This window comes from Mobula hypostoma, chromosome 26 (assembly GCF_963921235.1).
Source record: "Mobula hypostoma chromosome 26, sMobHyp1.1, whole genome shotgun sequence".
Classification (NCBI taxonomy): domain Eukaryota; kingdom Metazoa; phylum Chordata; class Chondrichthyes; order Myliobatiformes; family Myliobatidae; genus Mobula; species Mobula hypostoma.
In genome coordinates, this window is record NC_086122.1 from 22227488 (window position 1) to 22251260 (window position 23773).

Sequence of the window (23773 nt, forward strand, 5' to 3'; positions counted from 1 at the left end):
GCTGTCAGCATTGCAAAGAAAGGGTGAGTACACAGACAAAGCACTGTACAAGATAAATATCTCAGACATCTTGAACATTACAAACTTAGAATTTTGCTCAGGTACATTGGCTTTGTTGGATTATAAAATGTGACACTTTGTGGCTTGCGCATTTACGAAAATATCAGAAGACCTTTCATGCAGGATGCCTGAGAGGTTTTTGAATATGTTTAGTGCTATGCTACCAAACATTGTAAATTGTACTTTATTTCATGAAAAAAGTAATAGAGTATGTAAAATACCTACATATCTTATGTTAATAAACACTGTAGGAATTTGCAGAATTTTCTGTCCAGTTTTAGTCTCAGGCTGTGATTTGTTATATTGTGCTTATAAGGGATATAGTTGAAATAGAACTCATTATTTCTTATCTGGGTTTGTAGGGAACATAAACAGCTGGAAAGCACTTCATGCTCTGAACTCTCTATAAGTTCCATTTAAATTATGAAAGCATTTGCTGAAATGGTTTCTGACAATTGAAAAAAGGAAAAGGAAAATATATATGCCGTGAAATATTCTGATTCTGGCAACTCAAGAACATGAGTTTGTCAAGCAAGCAATACTGAGCTAGTGTTTTTTTTAAAAAAACATTTCTCCCCGATAATTCTATCTGTTGATTTCAAGACCTTGCAGCTCTCCACTGTACTAAGTTACTGCTTTAGAAATGTTCCACTCCTTCGCTGGTGTTTTGAAGCAAATCGCGTGTGAAAATGAAAGTTTCAAGGTCAGATTATGAAACTTGTGGATGGATGTTCACTTATTTTTGAAATTGTTAATGTTGATAAAATGCTGCAGATTGATCTATATATCACTATTGGCAACACTAGCGATTCCGTAAGACCATAAGGCATCACCATTATGTCTCATGTTATATGACGTGGGTGATCATGGTCCCATGACAATGGTTGTTCTTGGCAAATTTTTCAACAGAAGTGCTTTGCCATTGCCTTCTCCTGAGCAGTGTCTTTACATGATGGGTGACCCCAGCCATTATCAATACTCTTCATAGATTGCCTGCCGTGCATCAGTGGCTGCATAACCAGGACTTGTGATATGGACCTGCTGCTCATACGACCATCTGCCACCTGCTCCCATGACTTCACGTGAGCCTGAACGGGGTGCTAAGCAGGTGCTACCCCTTGCCCAAGAGTGAGGACAAGACATACAGCAGAATTAGGCCATTAGGTCCCTTGAGTTTGTTCTGCCATTTGATCATAATGGATCTATTATCCCTCACAACCCCATTCTCCTGCCTTTTCCTCCCAACCTTTGACACCCTTGCTAATCAAGAATCTATCAAACTCCACTTTAAATATACTCAATGACTTGGCCTCGACAACCATCTCTGGCAATGAATTCCACGGATTCACCACGCTCTAGCTAAAGAAAATCCTCCTCATCTCTGTTCTAAAGGGAATCATGTGGATAGCCAGAGTCTTTTTCCTAGGGCTGAAGAGGCTAACACGAGAGGGCCCAGTTTTAAGGTGCTTGGAAGTATGTACAGAGGAGATGTCAGGGGTAAGTTTTTTTATGCGGAGAGTGGTGAGTGCATGGAATGGGCTGCCGGTGACTGTGTGGAGGCGGATACGATAGGGTCTTTTAGAGACTCCTGGATAGGTACATGGAGCTTAGAAAAACAGAAGACTATGGGTAACCCTAGGTAATTTCGAAATCTGGAAAGACACTGAGCCTCGTGATACATACGCGCCACCATCTTCTGTTTCCCAGTATTGTACCCATATTGTACTGTCTCAGTACTTCTATATTTGTGTGCTGTAGCACTTACTTTTTATTCGCAGTTATTTTGTAAATACACTATTCTTTGCATTTCTGGTTAGATGCTAAGTGCATTTCATTGGCTTTGTATCTGTACTCGGCACAATGACAATAAAGTTGAATCTAATCTATTCTAATCTAATTTCTGAAGTAAGTATGTGTTCAGCGCAGCTTTGTGGGCTGAAGGGCCTGTATTATGATGTAGGTTTTCTATGTTTCTATGGTTCTATCCTTGTATTCTGAGTCTGTGCCCTCTGGTCCTTGACTCTTGCCCTCTGGTCCTTGACTCTATTACTATTGGAAACATCCTCCCCATGTCCACTCTATATGGGCTTTTAATATTCAATAGGATTCGATGCAAACCCCTCTCATTCCTCCAAACTTCAGTGAGTACAGACCCAGAGCCATCAAACACTCTTCATACAGTAATCCTTTCGTTCCTGGGATCATGTTGTAATTCTGTCCGATGGTGCACAGGACACATCAGCAAAGGAGTTTCAAAACTATCAACGAAGCCAGATTTTCTGCCAACAGCATGGAGTCAAGTCAAGTCAAGTCAAGTCACGTTTTATTGTCATTTCGACCATAACTGCTGGTACAGTACACAGTAAAAACGAGACCGTTTTTCAGGACCATGGTGCTACATAAAACAATACAAAAACTACACTGAACTACATAAAAACAACACAAAAACTACACTGGACTACAGACATAAAGTGCACAAAACAGTGCAGGCATTACAATAAATAATAAATAAGACAATAGGCACAGTAGCACAGTAGAGGGCAGTAGGTTGGTGTCAGTCCAGGCTCTGGGTATTGAGGAATCTGATGGCCTGGGGGAAGAAACTGTTACATAGTCTGGTTGTGAGAGCCCGAATGCTTCGGTGCCTTTTGCCAGGTGGCAGGAGGGAGAAGAGTTTGTATGAGGGGTGCGTGGGGTCCTTCATAATGCTCTTTGCTTTGCGGATGCAGCGTGTGGTGTAAATGTCTGTAATGGCGGGAAGAGAGACCCCGATGATCTTCTCAGCTGACCTCACTGTCCGCTGCAGTGTCTTGCGATCCAAGATGGTGCAATTTCCAAACCAGGCAGTGATGCAGCTGCTCAGGATGCTCTCAGTACAACCTCTGTAGAATGTGGTGAGGATGGGGGGTGGGAGATGGACTTTTTTCAGCCTTCGCAGAAAGTAGAGATGCTGCTGGGCTTTCTTTGCTATGGAGCTGGTGTTGAGAGACCAGGTGAAATTTTCCACCAGGTGAACACCAAGAAATTTGGTGCTCTTAACCATCTCTACGGAGGAGTCATCGATGTTCAGTGGAGAGTGGTCGCTCCGTGTCCTCCTGAAATCAACAACCATCTCTTTTGTTTTGTTCACATTCAGAGACAGGTTGTTGGCTCTGGACCAGTCTGTTAGCCGCTGCACCTCCTCTCTGTATGCTGACTCATCGTTCTTGCTGATGAGACCCACCACGGTTGTGTCATCGGCGAACTTGATGATGTGGTTCGAGCTGTGTGTTGCAACACAGTCGTGAGTCAGCAGAGTGAACAGCAGTGGACTGAGCACACAGCCCTGGGGAGCCCCCGTGCTCAGTGTGATGGTGTGGAGATGCTGCTCCCAATCCGGACTGACTAAGGTCTCACAGTCAGGAAGTCTAGGATCCAGTTGCAGAGGGAGGTGTTCAGGCCCAGTAGGCTCAGCTTTCCAATCAGTTTCTGAGTAATGATTGTGTTGAATGCTGAACAGAAGTCTATGAACAGCATTCGAATGTATTTGTCTTTTTTGTCCAGATGGGTTAGGGCTAGGTGGAGGGTGATGGCAATGGCGTCGTCTGTTGAACGGTTGGGACGGTACGCGAACTGCAGGGGTCCAGTGAGGGGGGCAGCAGGGTCTTGATGTGCCTCATGATGAGCCTCTCAACATTTCATGATGATGGATGTGAGTGCAACGGGATGGTAGTCGTTGAGGCAGGACACTGAAGACTTCTTCAGCACGGGGATGATGGTGGCAGCCTTGAAGCACGTAGGAACGACGGCGCTGCTCAGGGAGATGTTGAAGATGTCAGTGAGAATCTCAGCTAGTTGGTCTGCACATCCTCTAAGCACTCTGCCAGGAATATTGTCTGGTCCAGCAGCCTTCCGTGGGTTGACCCTGCACAGGGTTCTCCTCACATCAGCCATGGTAAGACACAGCACCTAGTCATTTGGAGGAGGGGTGGTCTTCCACACTGCCATGTCATTTTCCACCTCAAAACAGTTGTTCAATGCATCTGGGAGGGAGGCATCACCCGCACAGTCAGGTAGTGTTGTCTTGTAGTTGGTGATGTCCTGAATGCCCTTCCACATGCACTGCGTGTCGCCGCTGTCCTGGAAGTGGCTGTGGATTTGCTGGGCGTGTGCACGCTTTGCCTCTCTGATGGCCGGGACAGTTTGGCCCTTGCTGTTGTTAGGGCTGCCTTGTCGCCTGCTCTGAAGGCGGAGTCACGGGTCCTCAGCAGCGCACACACCTCCGCGGTCATCCATGGCTTCCGGTTAGCGCGTGTAGTGATGGTCTTGGCCACAGTGACGTCATCGATGCACTTACTAATGTAGCTAGTCACTGATGCCATGTACTCCTCTAAGTTGGTAGAGTCGCCATCAGTTGCAGCCTCCCTGAGCATGTGCCAGTCAGTGTGCTCAAAGCAGTCTTGAAGAGCAGAGATCGCCCCTGCTGGCCAGGTTTTCGCCTGCTTCTGAGCTGGTGTGGAGCGCCTGACGGGCGGTCTGTATGCTGGGATTAGCTTAACAGAGATGTGGTCTGAGTAACCGAGGTGGGGGCGGGGCTCTGCCTGGTACACGTCGGGAATGTTTGTGTAAACAAGGTCCAACGCGTTCTCCCCTCTTGTTGCAAAGTCCACGTTCTGGTGGAATCTGGGGAGCACTGACTTAAGGTTCGCGTGGTCAAAATCTCCGGCGACAATAAACAGTCCATCAGGATTAGCTTTATTTGTCACATGCACACCGAAACATACAGTGAATTGCTTCATTTGCGTCATCCTGTGCAACGTGCTGGCGGAAGCTCGCAAGTGTCGCCAACACAGCAAGTCCGCAACTCGCTAACTCTAACCGTGGGATGAAACCAGAGTGCCCAGTTGCAGGGAGAATGTACAAATTCCTTACAGACTGTGGTGGGAATCTAACCCCAATCATAATTGTGGCACTGTGAAACCATTGCACTAACGGCTGCGCTATCGTGCTGCCCCAGGTACCACTCGAGGTTGAATTTCTTTGCCAGAGAAGCACCCGTATAGACTGCAATGTCATCATTTGAAATGCCTAACTCAAGTAATTTATTTTGTGCCTACTGAGCAAATCACAAAATTGCTGGGACAATGCAGTATATGCAAGGTATCTTCTGTCAACAGTTTGGTAATTATAGGTCTGAGCTGCAGCATGTATCGATTCCGATGTGGTTTCATCCTCTCTGCCTCACACAGACTTAATAGGAGTCCTGTGACTTTCGTAAGGAGAACTTCAGCCAATTCAAACAAATGCTGGAAGGACTCAGCAGATCAGGCCGTAGCTGCTGGTGGAGCAACAGGTTCAGTGTGATAGGTCGGAGACTGAGAAAAAGACTAAAGGAGCTTTTAAAACTGCAGGGAGGGTAGGCGAGGGCGGTGTCCCTGAGAGGATAAAGCTGTAATGATCATGGGGATAAGGTTATCTAGTCAGTGAGTGAATGGGAGCAGATACAGTACAGGAAAATCGACAAAAGACCCTAGACAACGCAGAGCAATACAGCACAGCTGAGGCCCTTTGGCACATGATATTGTGCCAGCATTTTAAGCTACTCCAAGATTATTCAAATGCTTCCCTCCCACATAGCCCTTCAGTTTTCCTTCATCCATGTGCCTATCTAACAGTCCCTTAAATGTCTCTAATTGTATTTGCATCCACCACCACCCCGGCAGTATTTTCCATGCACCATCACTCTCTGTGTAAAACTCTCTGACATCCCCCTAGACTTTCTTCCAATCAGCATTAGATTATGGCCGCTTGGAGAAAAGGCACTCAGTCAATGCCCCTTGTCATCTTCTTTACCTCTAACAAATCATCTGTCATTCTCCTTCACTCCAAAGAGAAAAGCCCTAGCTCACTCAGCCTCACCTCATTAGACACGCTTTACAGTTCAGGCAGCATCCCCCGCGCCCTCTCTAAAGCTTCCGCAGACTTCCTATAATGAGGGGATCGGAAATGAACACAATATTGTGAGTAAACTCCAGCACAGGAGATACAAAATGGAGAGGAGGAGGAAGTTACCAGAGACAGGCTGGGCACGTCAACTCCCAGAGTTAAAAAAAAAGCTAAAAGCCGGAGGGCACAAAACAAGCAGAGCCAATATTACAGATGGATGATAATACAGACCAGGAAAACAAGTTGTACAATTCACTAGTGAGTCCAGAAAACTGCAACATGCTCAGGTGGAAGATAAGTTCCTTAAGCTTACATTTGGTCCCGTTGTAACAGAAGCCGATACGTTGGAGTGGGAGTAGGATGGGAATCAAAGTGGCAGGTTCACGCTTGGGGGCTAAATGCTGGTGTTCTGTAACGCAATCATTCAATCTGTGTTTGTTTCCCCAGCGTAGACGAGACCGCACTGTGAATACTGAGTACACTACATAAGTTAAATGGAAGTGCCAGTGAATCACTGCCGCTTCTGGAAAGACTGTTTTGGGCCCTGGGGTGTGGAGCGGAGTGAAAGGACAAGTGTTGCATCCCCTACGGTTGCAAGGGGAAATGCCTTAGAAAGTGGGGGTGATTATTGGTAATGGAAGAGTCACGATGGGTATAATCACTGCAAAATCATGAGACCGGAGGGGGTTTGGTAGCTGTGTCTGGTTGTGAAACATCTTTGAAAGCGGCGGAACTTGCAGAGAATGATCTACTCAATGTGGAGTCTGGTGAGCAGTAAGCTAAGGACCAGGGCAATGTTATCTTTGTTCTGGCGTGAAGGAGAGAAGGTGAGAACGGAGATGCAAGAAATGGAGGTGCAGTCAAGGGCTTTGTTAACAATGGTAGAGTGGACCTGCAGTTCAGTCAGGAAGTAAAATGTAAACTCCTCAGGATGTCTTTTTCACGTAAGATAATAATATGTCATCACAGGCAAATTAGCACTATAAAACAACAGGTTGAAGTAGACTGAAATGGAGAGTGACTCAGTGATGCAGCCAGTAGAGCCTCTATCTCACTAGCATCCCTGTGTGGAGCTTTCAGGATCACATGGATTTTCCCAGGTGCCCTCATTTCAACCCACGTCCTAAAAGCCTTGCAGATGAGTCATGTGTAAGTAAGTGGTCGAATCTGAGAAGATTAAAGATAAAGATTGGTTTCATTTGTCACATGCATATCAAAACATAAAAACATGCAGTGAAACGTATCGTTTGAGTCAGCGACCAGTACAGGACAGGGATGGGCTGGGGGCAGCCTGCGAGTGTCACCATGCTTCCAGCACCAGAAGGGCATGCCCACAAGTTACCGACTCTAACCAGTGCTTCTTCTGGAATGCGGGAGGAAGATTGAGCACCCGGAGGAAACCCATGCGGTCATGGGGAGAACGTACAAACTCCTTACAGGCAGTGGCAGGAATTGAACCCCAAATAAAAAGTGGGATTAATGCAAGTTTAGTATAAATGTGCGGTCGGCAGTCAGCACAGACTTAACAGGCCAATGGGCCTGTTTCCGTGCTGTACCTCTTATGAATCTACGCTATTTGCTACTCTATCCCACGCTTTTGGAGTTTCACTGTCTTCATTTCTGCAAGAAGTAAAAGGTAAATAGGTTCTTGGTGAAGGCCCACAGCTCAAATCTGTAGCATGTACAGCACCATTTGACTCAATGAAATTGCAGTATGGTTGTGCAGATGTAGAAGATACTTCTAGAACATCGAGCATGAGTCAGTGCAGGCCCAAAACACAAGAGATTCTGCAAATGCTGGAAATGAAGGGTGAATGAAAGGTCTCGGCCTGATGAAGGGTCTCAGCCCGAAATGTCGGTTCTTTATTCCTCTCCGTGGAAGCTGATGACTTGCTGAGTTCACTCAGCAGTTTCTGTGTTTTGAACAGTACAGGCTCTGTGATCCACAATGTTATGCTTACTCCTAGATCAATCAAAGGCTTCCCTCCCACGTTTGTGAGATACGGAGCCAAAGCCCATTAATGGAAATAAGGACAGAAGAAATTCTTTCACATGGGCTGTTTATTATTTAGGAAAAATTTCACCGATGTCCACCTTTCTCTGCAGTACTAAGTTTCACCTATATCCGCCTCTCTCAGCGATTCTAAGTTTCAACTATGTCCACCTCTCTCAGGAATTATAAGATTTAGAACATAGAAAGTTATGGCACAGGAACTTCAGTGGACCAAACTAATTAAGCTTATGGAACACAGTTTCACAAAGCCCTTTTATAAGCATGTGGTCCATATCCCTCAATTCTCTGCTTACCTGAGAGCTCTCCAACACCACTATCACATCAAACTCCATCAGCACCCATCCCACTCACTCACCACTCTTTGTATAAAAAAACTTTCCCCTCATACCTCCTTTGAACTTCCTCCCACACTGCCCCCCACCTCTAATGTATGCCCTCTAGTATTACACATTTTGACCTTGGGAGAAAGATCTATTCTTTCAATGCCCCTTATCATTTTATGATTTCATTTGAAATAATTTTTCTGCAAGTGGACAGAAGTAGCATTCTGAGTGGGTTGTCCTTGTTTCCAGTGGTAGTGTATTTGGGTGTATTCACTGAACAAGTCTTGGAATGCTGGTAAGCTATATCTACAATAATTCCAAGAAAACTCCTGAACCTTCAGTACAGGAGTGGTGAAGGTTTCACTTCATGCTAGCACCAACTGGTGCATGCAATCTTCATGGTTTTGATCAGGGGTTCCCATCTGAGGTCCATGAACCCCTTGCTTAATGGTATTGGTCAGTGGCATAAAAATGGTTGGGAATCACTGGTTTTGATAACACCATTGCATCACATAATCACATGACTTACTGTGTTTATAGATTTACACAAAATATACCACATTATCCCCTTTGGAATCTTCAATTTCGAGTTCGTTCAAATTCAAGTTTCATTGTCATTCACCATACATGAATACCCATGAATACTGCTAAATGAAACGACATTATTCCAGGCCAAGGTGCAAAACACAGTACCAACAGTCATACACAAAGCACATATAGCACATATAAAATAGCAGTAAAATACAGTCACAGGATGAAAAAGTCCCTGAATCCATGAACGTTGCAGCAATCTGTAGTTGAACACAATCTCTTTTCTCCCTGGAGTGAAGGAGAATGAGAGGTGATTTGATAGAGATGTACAGGATGATGAGAGGTATTGACAGAGTAGATGGCCAGAGACTTTTTCCCAGGGCAGTAATGGCTAATACCAGGAGGTATAATTTTAAGATGATTGAAGGAAAGCATATTGTAGATGGGATGTCAGAGTTAAGTTCTTTACACAGAGCGTGCTAGGTGTATAGAATGCACTGCCAGGGGTGGTGGTAGAGGCAGATATAGTTGGGGTATTTAAGAAACTCTTAGTTCGGCACATGGATGATAAAAACATGGGAGGCTATGGGGGAAGGAAGGGTTAAATTGATCTTAAAGTAGATTAAAAGGTCGGCACAATGTCATGGGCCGAGTGGCCTGTGCTAGGCTGTACTGTTTGATGTTCTATCTTCTAGAATTGATGATAAAGTGCTAGAGTAAAGAAATTTGTGCCCGTTTTTGGAAATGGCTAGTATTGTGGAGATGGTGTTGACTGAGATATTCATGAAGAGGATGGGACTATTTGACTCCACCCTCCCCATAATGTGGCACCACAGAATGCCTGAAGGAGAAAGAGTATATCAATGGGCTGTCTTCCCTGGCACTGCCAGCCTCTATAAACTCTGCATCTAGCCAACTACTGAGTCAGAAACTGTGTGAATCCTCTTACACCCAATCATGCCTTGTTAGCGTAGGTGACAAATAAACAGTGAATGATGCAGTTGCCATGGCTCAGCCTGACTTCCTCTTATCATCCAGTCATTCACCAGAAAAATATAAAAGGGAGGAGGTTTCCCATTCAGAAATCAACTCTCTCGATCCCTTTGAGAGACTTGAAATTGCCAGTGTCACAATACGTTGGCTTTCTAGTCTATTTCTGTAAATCACATAGACTTAATGTCCTTAAACACCCAGTTAATTTAGTCAGGGTAACAGTTCAGCACAGTGCCAGGAAATTACAGAGATATAAAAATAATGTATCCTGGGCTTGTTTTTTGATAGGATGAATGACAAACCAGTGGTCCCTACTGGTATTAAAAAAATGAATTACACCCACTTTATGTCTATCAAGTGAGAACAAATCCAAGAGATTTTTGGGCCAAATCTTATTAGTAATATCACCACCGAAGTGCTATTATAAAATAGACTCTAAAAGGCATCCGTTAGTCTTGCGAGACCATGGATCTGCGCCTGGAAAGTCTTCACTCTCCAGGGCGCAGGCCTGGGCAAGGTTGTATGGAAGACCAGCAGTTATCCATGCTGTAGGTCTCCCCTCTCCACGACACCAGTGTTGTCCAAGGGAAGGGCATTAGGACCCATACAGCTTGCATCAGTGTTGTCGCAGAGCAATGTGTTATTAAGTGCCTTGCTCAAGGACACAACACATGTTGCCTTGGCTGGGGCTCGAACTCATGACCTTCAGGTCGCTAGTCCAATACCTTAATCACTTGGCCACGTGCCCACAAATAGACTCTATATCCCCAACAAAGTGATATTGATCTCTGTATATTTTATATAATTATGTCAAAATATACATAGCTGCTGTAGGGTGGTACAGTAACATAGTGGTTAGCATAACGCTTTACAGTACCGAGCACTGGGTTCAATTCCCGCCACTGCCTGTAAGGAGTTTGTACGTTCACCCCGTGACCACGTGGGTTTCCACTGGGTGCTCTGGTTTCCTCCTACAGTCCCAAAGATGTAGCAGTTGGTAGGTTAATTGGTCATTATAAATTGTCCCATTTTATTAAAATGGAAAGACACTTCTGCTCCCACTTTGATACAATGGTTTTCCCGGGTGATGTTATGTCTTAGTTTGGAGAAAATCAGAAGTCGAACTTTTGATCCTCGATTTGACTTTGAGAAAAGGTGGGGCTCTTTTGCCTGCTACTATCATTTTATTGGAGTTAATGGTCCCCTTCTGTTTCTTGGGTAAATGGATTTGGTTGGCGGATTGATGTCTTTCTTTTATGGAAGCTTGTATGGCGCATAGCTCCGGGTTTGTGCTCCAAATGGGGTTTTTATTGCTTTTTTTTGTTAGAGTTTTTTTGTTTTAGTTAGCAGGGGTTCTTTTTCCTTCTTTCTTTTTTCCAAAAAAAATAGCTTTAACATTTTGTTTTTTCTTATTATTATTGATATATTGTTTAACTTGGTTGATAGTTTAACTCTTATTGTACATATTGATATGTTGACTTGATTACTTCAATGTATTTTTTTGTTGTTGATTTTCAATAATAATTAATAAAAAGATTTCAAAAAGAATAAATTGTCCCGTGATTAGGGGGATTGCTGGGCAGCATGGCTCGAAGGGCATGAATGGCCTATTCTCCATTGTATCTCAATAACTAAATAATGTTCCCTCAAATCAATTAGCAATGCAGTTCTGTATTCTTAGTTCCCACTACCTTATTTCATCATGATGTAATTGGTGCATTATTATCTCTTAAGCAGTACTTTGGATTTGTAATCGTGACTACTGCGAACTTCACTTCCCCAGAGCGGTGCTTATTCTCCCTGCTTCCTCGCACGCTAGTGAGAAAACACAGCCATCCTGGAATATACGAGGATGGAAAGAATTGATGCGCTCTGCTGGCTGGTCCCAGAGCTCACCTTCCCCAAAGCCAAAGGAAGGCACGCAAGTACCAGCGACAGCTACACTGTTGAATGGAACCAATGGGCTGAGAATCAAATTTGCCTCAGCCAGGAAGACGGTTATCACTTCCATTTGGTGCTGCTAGCTCTGTACCTCCAGAGAAAGGGGAGGCTTCCTACTAAAAGCTGTACTTTATGCCACTTAACTTCCATTGTGATCAGTGCCACCGATGACAGTACTTTAACGTACCTGCAGAATCAGAGTCACAGAGAGGAGAGTGTGCAGACACTATTAAAGTACCAAAGCCAGCACCCAGCAAGTAAAAACCAAGGGATTTCCAACTCAAGTAAATATATTATGCTTATTGATTTGACAGTGATCTAATTCGCAGATAATCACCAGATGCGGTACATTATGTTTGAAACTAAAAGGCAATTTGCAATTTATATTTCACAAAAGATTAAAGTAAATCATTATTATAATTGTTTCCAGATATTTTTATTCAGTTAAGGGATATTAAAGACTTTGAAATCAAATAAAGAGATTAATCAATAATTCTTCAAATCTTAATCAAGTCAATGAGATGTGGGTGGGGAAAATTGAAGTAAGAGGCACACATTAACACATTAATTTTCTGCTTTGAATGCAATCTGATTTGGTGGAATGGATGCCCTAAAGGGTAGACTTGAGTGGTGAGGAGGCAGAAGGTTTTTGAGAGGAATGGGGCTGAAATTTGCAGGAGAGGTTTGAAGCCCTGTTCAAATATGGCAGAGCAAGTGGGGGATGGGAGTGCAATTGAGAGCAGGAATGGGCCTACCACTGTGTTGGTGGTGTTACAACTGGAGAAGATTAGGAGACACTTGTGTGTGAGGATTTGGAGGCAAGGGATTGGAAATTGGTTTATGACTGCAGGGTTCTGTCAGGGATGGCAATGCAAGGGGGCAGGGGGGTGACAGAGACTGACATGTCATTACTGCAGGGCAGCAGCCAGGATTAAAGAACAGGAGACAGTAAAACATCCAGGCTTTGGACACTGGGAGTTTATAGGTTTGGTGAGCAGGAAGGATTGAAATGTCAGAGGTCATCAAGCTGTAATGGTGGGAACAATTCGTACCAGCAGAAAAGGGGGATAATGTGGCGAATGAGAGGTAGGTACACCCTTTGTGGCCTAAGCATATAAGGAAATTACTTAGACCTCCAAATAATGCAAAGGAAATAAAATCATATTGGAGGTAACCATAATTAAATCCCCCATCCACCAGGGCATACACTCTTCTCATTGCTACCATCTGGGTGCAGGTACAGGAGCCTGAAGGCACACACTCAATGAATCAGGATCAGCTTCTTCTGCTCTGCCATCAAATTTCTGAATGAACATTGAACCCATGAACACTACCTCACTACTTTATCTTCTTCTTCTCTTCTGGCACTATTTATTTAAATTTTTTAATATATATTTCAGTCATACATATTACAAAATTTTAATATAACATCTTAATATACTGTATAAGATTAGAATGTATCTTTATAAAACATTGGTAGGTCACAGCTGGAATACAGTCTTGATCACCACATTCCAGGAAGGACGTGATTGCACAGGAGAGGCTGCAAGGGAGCTCAACCTAGATATTAGCAGAGTGCTTAAGTTATGAGGAGAGAGCAAACAGACTGTGTTTGCTCTCGTGGAGAACAAAAAGCTGAGGTGGAACCTGATAAAGATATTCAAAATTGTAGCCTGCGGTTATATATAAGGTAAATAGTAGGAAACTTCTTTCAACTGGCTGAGAGATCGAAAACTAGAGGACATTATAAGGAATATGAGGTTTAAGAGGGTCCTGAGAGTGGTTGGAGAGTGATACATACTACAAGTGGGTAGAGGAGACAAATAGTCGCATGACATATATCAAGTATCAAGATGAAGATTTGAATCGCGAAGGAGGGAAGGCTGTAGACCAAGTGGCTAATAAAAAGGATTAATATGGATACTTGGTAGTCAATATGGACATGGTGGCCAAAGAGGCTGTTTTTGTGTTCCATGACTCTATGATAGTTTAGTCCAAGTTTCCAGCAATGTTCCAATGCACCATCAAGGCATAAATTGCATAGGAGTCATTTGGATTCTGCATGACAAAGTGTAGCTACTCACATAAAACAATGTGGACATAGTAGAAAACTGATCTTGAAGTGCTGAGCTTTTATAAGATATTTGGAGTATTGTGAGCAAATCTAAGAAAGGGTGTGCAGCCATTAGAGAGGCTCCAGAGGAAATTCACGAGAATGATCCTGGGAATGAAAGGGTTAACTTATGAGGAGCATTTGATGACTCTAGGCCTTCACGCACTGCAGTTCAGAAGAATAGGGGTGATCTCATTAAAACCTGCCGAATATTGGAAGGACTAGATAGGGCCCACATGGAGAGGATGTTGTCAATAGTGGGAGAGTCTTGGACCAGAAGGAACAGCCTCAGGATACCTTTAGAACAGAGATAAGGAGGGATTTTCTTAGCCAGGGGGTAGTGAGTCTGTGGGATTCATTGCCACAGAAAGCTGTGGAGGCTAAGTCATTGGGTATACTTAAAGGAGATTGAAATGTTCTTGATTAGTGAGGGCCTCAAATCTTATGGGAAGCTTTTCCAAGTGGGGTTATGTTTGGTTTTGAGATCCCGGTCCCAGGGTTACTTCAATTTCACAAAAAAGATTAAATGTAATTGGAAGATCAGCCAGGACCATAACAAAGTTCAGGCTTATGTGCCCTATTTTAGGGTGAAGATTAAACATCACCAAGTAGAGCTTGTTGTGGAGTTAGAGCTGCCTAATTTAGGAGCAGAAACCAAAGTCAAACATCAAATCACAATATAGAGTTGAACACAACGTGAAATACAGTTGGTAATCTTGCCCTATGCAGCTGTGCAGCAAGAGAGGTGTTCTCAGAAGCTGGACCCATGGGAGCTATATTTGAGCAAGGCAGAGGGAATTTAACCCTAATTGCCCAAATGTGAAGATATTTTATTCTGAAAACTTGGTGTCTATTTTAAGTAGGGTTGCATTTGAGCCGGGAATCATAGTCCAGGATGTTGGACCAAGCTCTTTAGTTTCAATTTACCTCACTGTGCCCACCCAAAATTGTAGCAATATAGAAAAGCCAGTGGGAAAGAATGGGAAAATTGGATGTGAAGCCAAAATTTGCTGAGGTTGGGAAGGAATAAGATCGTAACAAGCTGCCAGTGATGGTGTAGTGGGGCTTTATGAGGTGCAAGTGTTCTTTGCAGTGAGTGTTAGATGCTTACATTCTCCTCCAGGTGCACAAGGATACCTTGCAGCAGTTGAAAAACTGAGCCTCATCTAGCATTGCTTCTCGGTGCTACCATCAGGAAAGAGGCACAGAAGCCTGAAGGCATATACTCGATGATTCAGGAACAGCTTCTTCCCCTCTGCCATCAGCTTTCTGAATGGACATTGAACCTCACAATTTTTTTTTAATTTCTGTTTTTGCATGACTTATTTAATTTAACTATTTTATATATATATTTATTGTAGTTCACAGTTTTTTTTCTATTATCATGTACCATGTATTGCATTGTATTTCTGCTGCAAAGTTAACAAATTTCATGACGTGTGCCGGTGATACTAAACCTGATTCTGACATCAGTTTATTGTTTGGCTGGAAATTTCTTCCAGTCACCCTTCTTTCCAGGTCATTACATTACTATCCTATGCTTTTAACAGACTATAACGAACTGCAATGCCATCAGTCCCTTTTAGATACTTAGGTTTTCATTTTCAGTTCAGTCAGAGCAGAGAAAGCGTTTGCTTTGAAAATTACTTCCCTTTACAGTTTGTGCTATTATCCAACAAGATTTTATTTTACAATCCAAAGCTTGATTAATGAACTTCTGAATATTAAAGTTGATTAACTATCTCATTAGGTGCTTGAAAAACGTTGGAGTCATTATTACAGATACATCATGACTAGCTAATGTTTGCTATTCTCACTGATGGATGGTAAAGAACTGTATTTTTAAAGACCTTGCTATTTGTGTTTGAATTAAGAAAGTGAAGGATAATTTTCTATTCTTTTAACTGAATGAAAAGGTAGTTCCCACATTTAATGCCCCAAGCCTGATGTTGCAAAGAAACGATTCATGTTTCAGATTTAAGACCCTTCAGCAGAATTTGGAAAGAGAGAAATCAGTTACCTGATACTAACTTGTTTTCTCTCTCTTTCTCCTAGTTCTGATGAAGGGTGCTGGACCTGAAATGTTAACTGTTTCTCTTTCCACAGATGTTGACTGACCTGCTGAGGGCTTCTAGCCTTTTTTTTCTGTATTTATTTCTGATTTACAGCATCTGCAACTTTTCTGATTTCTGTCTTTTTGCTGTTGCTTTAAAGCACGTCTTGTACTAATTATTTTAAGTGTAGCTTATTAAACTGAGAATTCCTCATATTAGCCAGCTACCATTGTGAAACAAAGCTCCCTTAATTAATGAGGAGGCAGGGTTGCTCAGATAGATCCCATTTGGCCTGGACGTGGAGATCTTGCTGATAATAGCAGTGGATCTTAAATTTAAATATCTTCGGAAAGATTCCTCCTGCATGTTTTCCTGGCTGGAGCGATAAACAGCCCTGGGAGTTTTCACTAAGTGTGTGGCGGGAGTTGAAAATGAGATATCAGAGTCAAAGCATCCAAACACCAAAGGAACTCTTAATAACATTGATCTTTATGTTCCTGAAAATAAGACTGGACTTCCAGTTCTAATTTATGTGGAGTGTTTTTTTTCCAACTAATAACTTTCATTGATGCAGTACCTAGAATATCCACAGCAACTTGGTTCAGAATACAGCAAATGAGTGACCAGAAACAGCTGATATTGTGATGGTGATAGAGGGATAAATATCCAAAACTCTGAGCAAATTTCTCTTCAGTTGGTGCTGGGGAATCTTACACCCACCTGAGAGAACAGATGGGAGTTTGATTTAATTCCTCATCTCTAAACGACATTGCAGGACTCCTACCATAAGATGCAGTGAAGCATTAAAGTAGAATAATACCTGAAATCTTTGTCATGAGCTTAAAATTGGCAACCTATGAACTAAAGCTGCCACAAACCTTCAGAAAGGATGAGATGAGAGAACGCAAACCAATCCTCGTAGAGGGGTCAGAAGTGGAGAGAGTGAGCAATTTCAAGTTCCCGGGTGTCAAGATCTCCGATCTAACCTGGTCCCAACATATCGATGCAGCTGTAAAAAAGGCAAGACTGTGGTTGTATCTTGTTTGAGGAGTTTGAGGTGAGCTAGTTTGTCACCTGAGGCACTTGAAAACTTCTACATATGTACCATGGAGAGCATTCTGACAGGCTACCTGACTGTCTGGTATGGGGGGGCGGCGGCTACTGCACGGGATCGAAAGGAGCTGCAGAAAGTTGTAAGATTAGTCAGCTCCATTATGGGTACTAGCCTCCGTGGTATCGAAAACACCTTCAAGGAGTGGTGTCTCCAAGAAATGGCTTCCATTATTAAGGAACCCATCACCTAGGACAAGCCCTCTTCTCATTGTTACTATCAGGAAACAGGTACAGAAGCCTGAAAGAACACAACGATTCAGGAACAGCTTCTTCCCCTCTGCCATCGATTTCTGAATGAGCATTGAACCCATGAACACTACCTTACATTATTTCTGTGTTTGCACTATTTTTAATTTAACTATTTAATATACATTTATACTTACTGTAATTCATTTATTTATTTTTTTCTATATTTATCATTGTTCTGCTGCTGCTAAGTTAACAAATTTCACCGCATATGCTGGATATTAAACTTGATTCAGATTCTGATTCTAAAACTGACACAAATGAAAAAATCCTTTAGGTATGTCATCCAAAGTAATTATACTTAACCAATATTAATTCAAAATGCTCCAGTAATTGGTAAAGAGCATGCGAAAATGTACACCACTTCAGCTTAATTGTGTCCTCTTTGTAACACCTTGATTATGTGTGGTATCCTGTTATAACAATATTTTCTCTTTCACCTTCATTATGTTGCTGTCCAAAGGGCCAATCAATTAAATAATTGTGACATGACTGACCTTCGGCTCATCCTGTGAATAATCAGCTGCAAACAATAATAATCAGTGCCTGGAACCACGTATGAGTTCAAGGCTATTACTGGGAGAATGTGCCAAGAATCACACAAGGTGAAAGATAATCCAATATAAGTACTGCTGCTTTCCTTTCTGTTTATTTAATTTGTCTGCAGGGGCCTTTTCATTCCCTTTTCATTGCTTATTGGATAGTCTTTGGCCAGCTGTGATTTTACAGAATGATCATTTAGCCAATTGATTCTATGAAGAAACAAAGCAGGAAAGCAGGATGTTTTATGAGTAGCTAGAGTACTTCAAGCAAGTTCTTTGCCCACAACAAAAAAATTAAAACATCATACACAAAATGTGGGACAAAGCCTGCGGTCAGGCAGCATCTACGGAGAGGAATAAAGAGTCTCGGCCTGAAACATCAACTGTTTATTCCCCTCCATTGGTCCTACCCTATCCTGCTGAGCTCCTACAGCAAGTTCTGTGCATTGCTCTGGATATCCAGCATCTGCAAACTCTCTTGTAGTTAAAACATCATGATCCTTGTGAGTGAAGGATTCTACATTATATCATAAACATATCTTCTTACATCCTATACACTTCCACAGAGATAAAATTATGCATTACATTTTAAATAATATACGCAGCCACAATAAACAGATGCTAAATATCCAAAACAACTGAAGGCTAGTCTGGAGGTAAAGTAGCATCTGTGGTGGGGGAATCAGTTAATATTTTGGGTCAAAGACCATTTAGTGGAGCTTGAAATGTGTAAATACAAGTGTGCTTTAATTCTAGGGGAGGTGGGGAGTATGGGCTGGGTGCAGGGTGGAGAGAACAGAGAGAATAGAGAGAATGTCTTCAGAATCTGGCAGTTAGAAACAGAAGACATAAAGAGAAATACATTGAACTGGAACATGTGAGATTTCATAAATGCTGGAAATCTTGAGCAACACACAAAAAGTACAGGAGGAGCTCAGCAGGTCAGGCAGCGTTTACATATGGGAATAAATAGTCAGCATTTACTGGGAACTTGCTGAGTTGCTCCAGTATTTTGTGGGTGCTGGATAACATCTATAGAAAGAGAGAGCGAGGAAAAGGGGAACGTTTCCTAAAGTTATTGAATCCCAGGGCTGCAAAATGCTGTCAGATGGGGATGAAGTGCTGCATCGCAGGTTGATGTCGGGCATCAATGGAGCACGATAGCAGTCGAGACTGCGAGGTCAGATGGGAGTAGGATGGCAAATCAAAGTGACAGTTGTTTGGACAGATGACTAGAAGACAACTGGCCTCCCTTTTACACTGAATAGAGTGGTCTGCAATCTGGTTTGCTTTCTGCAGCATGATGCAGACCATATCTTGAATAGAATACATTATGTTGAAAGAAATGCAAGTGAATTGCTATCTTCACTGCATTGTCAGCAGAGACAAACTAAAAGAGCAGGTTGGGCATCTCTTGCAGCTACAAGGGAAAGTCTTGTGAGAAGGAGAATGATTAGTGGGAAACAAAGTGGAGGCCCTGGAGTTGAGGTGAGAATTTGACAATACTGCAAGGGGGGGGGGGGAAGAAGGGAAGAGAATAATTTCTGGAATGTTGATACTGATGGGATGGAGTTGAAGTTGAAGTCCAAGGGAACTTTATCCTTGTTTTCCCTGTGAGAAAATGGGGTGGGAGCAGAAGTTCAGGAAATAGAGGAGATTTCCTTGAGAGCCCTGTCAGCAATGGTAGAGGGAACATCACAGTTGAAGCATAAGCACACCACATTAAAGGCACTAATGAGGAACATCAATGCGGATTAGACAAGACAATGAAACTACGAGAATGGAATGAAGTCTTCACAAGATGATGGATGTGAAGAGGTCTAGTCAAGATTGTGGGATTACCTGTGGGAGTTAGTGGGCATATTATCAATTATATCAATTTTTGCATCTATCTTATCAGCAATTCCTCCCACCCTTGTTCATGCAAGGACTCTTCCCCATTCTCTCAATCACTCTGTCTCCATCATATCTACTCTGACTAGATGTGTCTTCCTTTTCCCCTTTTAACATTCCAAAGGAACTATTTCATTTGGAGAACTTTTCCACATAATAATATTCTCCTCATAGCACTTCCACAGCAACCGTAGGATTGGAACACTTCTGCATTTACAACTATTGGGAGACCAAAAACAAAATCTTCCTGGTGAAGCAGTATTTCACTTGCACTTGTTCCAATTTAGTGTAGTGCCTTCAGTGCTCGCAATATAGTCTGTTCACAGTGGGAGACATCAAACCACTTTGTTAACCACCTCTGTTCACTCTGTAAAGATAATCAAGTTCTTCTAGTCATTGTCACTTTAATTCTCTATCTAATCCCATTCCACTCTGATCATTTTGTATTTGCCTCCTATACTGCTTTGCCATCTAAGCTCGAGGAGCACCACTCTTTTTCGATATTGTTTCCTTCAGGAGTCAATACTGCAGTTAGCAATTTCAGATCATTTATTTTGTCTCTGTCTACACAGGTATGGCTTTAACTTTCTTTTTTCAAGTTGTTTTTTACTCTCTTGTCTCTAACTGTTACTTTTTGGAATTGCTACTTGACAAATCTGATCTCCATCCTGTCTCGGATATTCCGTTTATTTTCTCCAGTCCTTCCTCTTCTCTGAATTGAATTGGCTTTATTGAATTGAATTGACTTTATTTCTTACATCCTTCACATACATGAGGAGTAAAAATCTTTACGTTACATTTCCATCTGAATGTGCAATGTGTAGTTTATAGTAATTTCTAATAAATAGTATGTACAACAGAACAGTCGATATACCTTAGAAATATGATTGTGTCAGTGTGAATTAATCAGTCTGATGGCCTCGTGGAAGAAGCTGTCCTGGAGCCTCTCGGTCCTGGCTTTAATGCTGCGATATCATTTCCCGGACGGTAGCAGCTGGAACAGTTTGTGGTTAGGGTGATTTCTCTGCAACTTAAATCATGTTTGCTTTCTCATTTTTGCGGTGTTGGTGAAGGTCCTCGACCCAAAACAGCAAATATTGGGTGGCGGGGTGGAGATGCATCTCTACCAAAAGAGGTGTAAGACACTCCTTCCCTCCGCTAGCCTCGAGGTCACCATTGGGCAAGATGTAGCACCTGCTTAGCCCCTGATCAGGGTCACGTGAAGCCACGGGAGCGGGTGGTGGATGGTCATATGAGTAGCTGATGCATATCACCAGTCCTGGTTATACGACCACTGACACCAGGCAGACTGTAGTGTTCTCGTGCAGTGTGTTGAAACTTTGACTAAACACCAAGTTAAACCAGAGCCAATGAAGACAGAGTCGTAGTAAGGTTAACCATTTACTGTGCACTCTTCCACATTATCATCGTATGGTGAAAGCTGTTGATAAAAAAATACAAACATATACAGCATCTATTTCATTCTGGAGACCATGCGCGCTCTCTTCTTTTAGTGAGTGTCTCCAGCCACCCCGAGTAGCGGGCGAGGAGGTCGGGTTAAACCGCCGCCGGGCCCGAGCCCACCAAGCGTTTGAAATTGAAAAGCCGACACGCACGCCACCCCAACCGCTGCTTCCTTAACAGAAACCGCGTTAATATTTTTACTTCAAGTACTTTCTTATGAACTTACAGCGTTGCTTCTATAATGTTTCTTTGTGGGTAGAAACGGAGCTCTTCATGATCATGCTGCACGCATGGTACCCACCTTCACACCTTCCCGAACCGGAGGTTACACATAAGACGTGGTGAAACCGGAGGCAATGTCATCACATGCCACGATATACCATAGACAGTGAATTTACCTTTGTTATACTGTAACTTAATTATCAACCTTTAACTGTAACTAGAAAATAGTTACAAACAAATCATTTAAAGCGTAGACCCAACAAAGTCAAATAAATGCCTTAAGGACAACACACAGACAATCTCTGAAAAGTATTGATAGTGGCTAGGGTCATCCATCTTGTAAAGCAATGGCAAACCACTTCTGTAGAAAAATTTGCCAAGAACAGTCAGGGCCATGGAAAGACCATGATCACCCATGTCAAACAACACAGCACATAACGAACGAAAAAAGTGTACTTTTAGTGATGTATATTAGGAACCAAAGCAGAATACACTGTACATTAGATATGTAAAATTACCATGTAGTACAGTGAACATGATTGATGGAGTTTTTCTTGGTAACCAATGCTAAATAACTACATGAATATTGTCAACCCAATACATTTATGTAGACTGGGATCAATGGAAGTAAATGTGTGCGATCTGCATACAAACGGTGACTGACACTCATACACATATTTAGCAGAAGTGGTCACAAGGAAGTTTCTCCCCAGCATTATTTGAAATTATTATTATTTAAAATAACCATTTTGCTGCTTTCACTTAATTAGCAGAAAGGTATTTTAGGCAAAAAGATTTAGTGGTCACTTGTTAAAATAGTCAACAATAATTTTGGGTCTCTTGCACAATATATCTTAATGACAATAACTTTCAAAACCTCACTGAAACTTTTAGAATAAAACTGTTGTTGAACTATTTCTGAGGGGCACTTAAGTCTTGTAGAATTGGTCTCGCTTGAGCTGTAGTTTTAAGATCATGGTGGTGAGGGATACAAATGGCTTAGCGCAACTCCTCCATGACTCTCTCCCTACCCTGCTCTCCACCCTCCCTAATCTATTGAAGCTCCCCTGGGCAGAAAAAAGATCCTTCAGTGATTCCTCAGGCTATAACTCCTTGATCATAATCAGAATTTATTCCATCCTGATGATTGTCCATTGTAACAAAGATTGTGGATCAGTTTTTTAAAAAATCAGGTTAGTTATTATCCTCTTCGATCCTCTTGTAGGATCCTGGTCCCAAAAATGCTATTCTAGAGATAATTTTTCCATCCAATTTGCTGTTTAAAAAATCATGAGGTTTCTTTTTAGCCTTTTGAGTAGAGATAGTTTTGTTTTGCAAAACAATACTGTTTCTTTTTGACCTACAGTGGGTTGGCTCTCAGTCAATAAATTGAGACATCATCAAGTCGAACTTGATCTCAGTATCTGCATTTTATTTCATTTAATGGGCACAGTAGCATTGTGGTTGTGCCTCTCTGCTAATCTTTTCAGAGACTTGCACTAATGACCTGTACTCATTAACTCATTTCATCTCACCTGGACGGCTTTATTATTTAAATACATCTGAAAGTCAATGATGGTGATCACAAAAAGGCAGAGATATCCTTAAAATAACACCTGATTCTCTAATTTCAGACACAGATTTAGATGTCACATGCGCATCAAAACATACAGTGAAATGTGCCTTTGGTGTTGGTAACCTGCACACCCAGGGATGTACTAGGGGCAGCCTGCAAGTATTGTCACACATTCTGGCACCAATATAGCATGCCCACAATGTTCCACAGAACAATACAAGGAACAGCAGCAAAACAAGCTCCTTTCCCCTCCCTCACACCCAACCAACTCAAAAACACGTTATTATGTTTCTCCAGTTTAGCCTTGCTTTAAGTAACTGCAGACATAAAGCCAATGTTGGCTTTTAATTGCTCCCTTAAGTGCCTGGCAAAGCTTTCCGTTTAAGACAATTGGTGATGGAAAATACATCGTGGCCTTATCAGAAGCACACACAGCCTGCAATACAGTAAAGGAAAAGCTTTTTTTTCGCATTGCATCCAATTACCATTCACAACATTTGATATAGATTGGTGTTTGTAGATTTTGGATTTGGATCATGGTCTCATTTTCCAAGAAAAACCAAAGGTCAGATTTGTTTAGCTGTCCAGCCATAGTAATACATATCAATTAGTGGTAATCTCTTGTGAGGAGAGTGCTGTGAGCGTTTTCTAATATCAATTGTTCCTTGGTTAAAATTCAATAAACCGAGTTATTTTGATATATTTAAGGAAAACATGGAATCACAAAAGAATAAAACTTCAATTTCCTGTTTCTGAAAGACTT

At 42.2% G+C, this 23773-nt stretch overlaps 1 protein-coding gene across 12 annotated transcripts in view; it reads left to right on the top strand.

The window, feature by feature from the left end:
• The window catches only part of LOC134338201 (disks large-associated protein 2-like), a 787855-nt gene that overhangs the window by 630118 nt on the left and 133964 nt on the right, over window positions 1-23773 (top strand). Inside the window, exon 1 of one of the 12 annotated variants that reach the window (XM_063033870.1) lies at window positions 713-763. The exons of the other annotated variants lie outside the window; for them this stretch is intronic. The gene's annotated coding sequence lies outside the window, so the exon portion shown is untranslated. Of the gene's footprint in view, window positions 1-712; window positions 764-23773 lie in introns of those variants that run through there. 12 annotated transcript variants of the gene reach the window in all.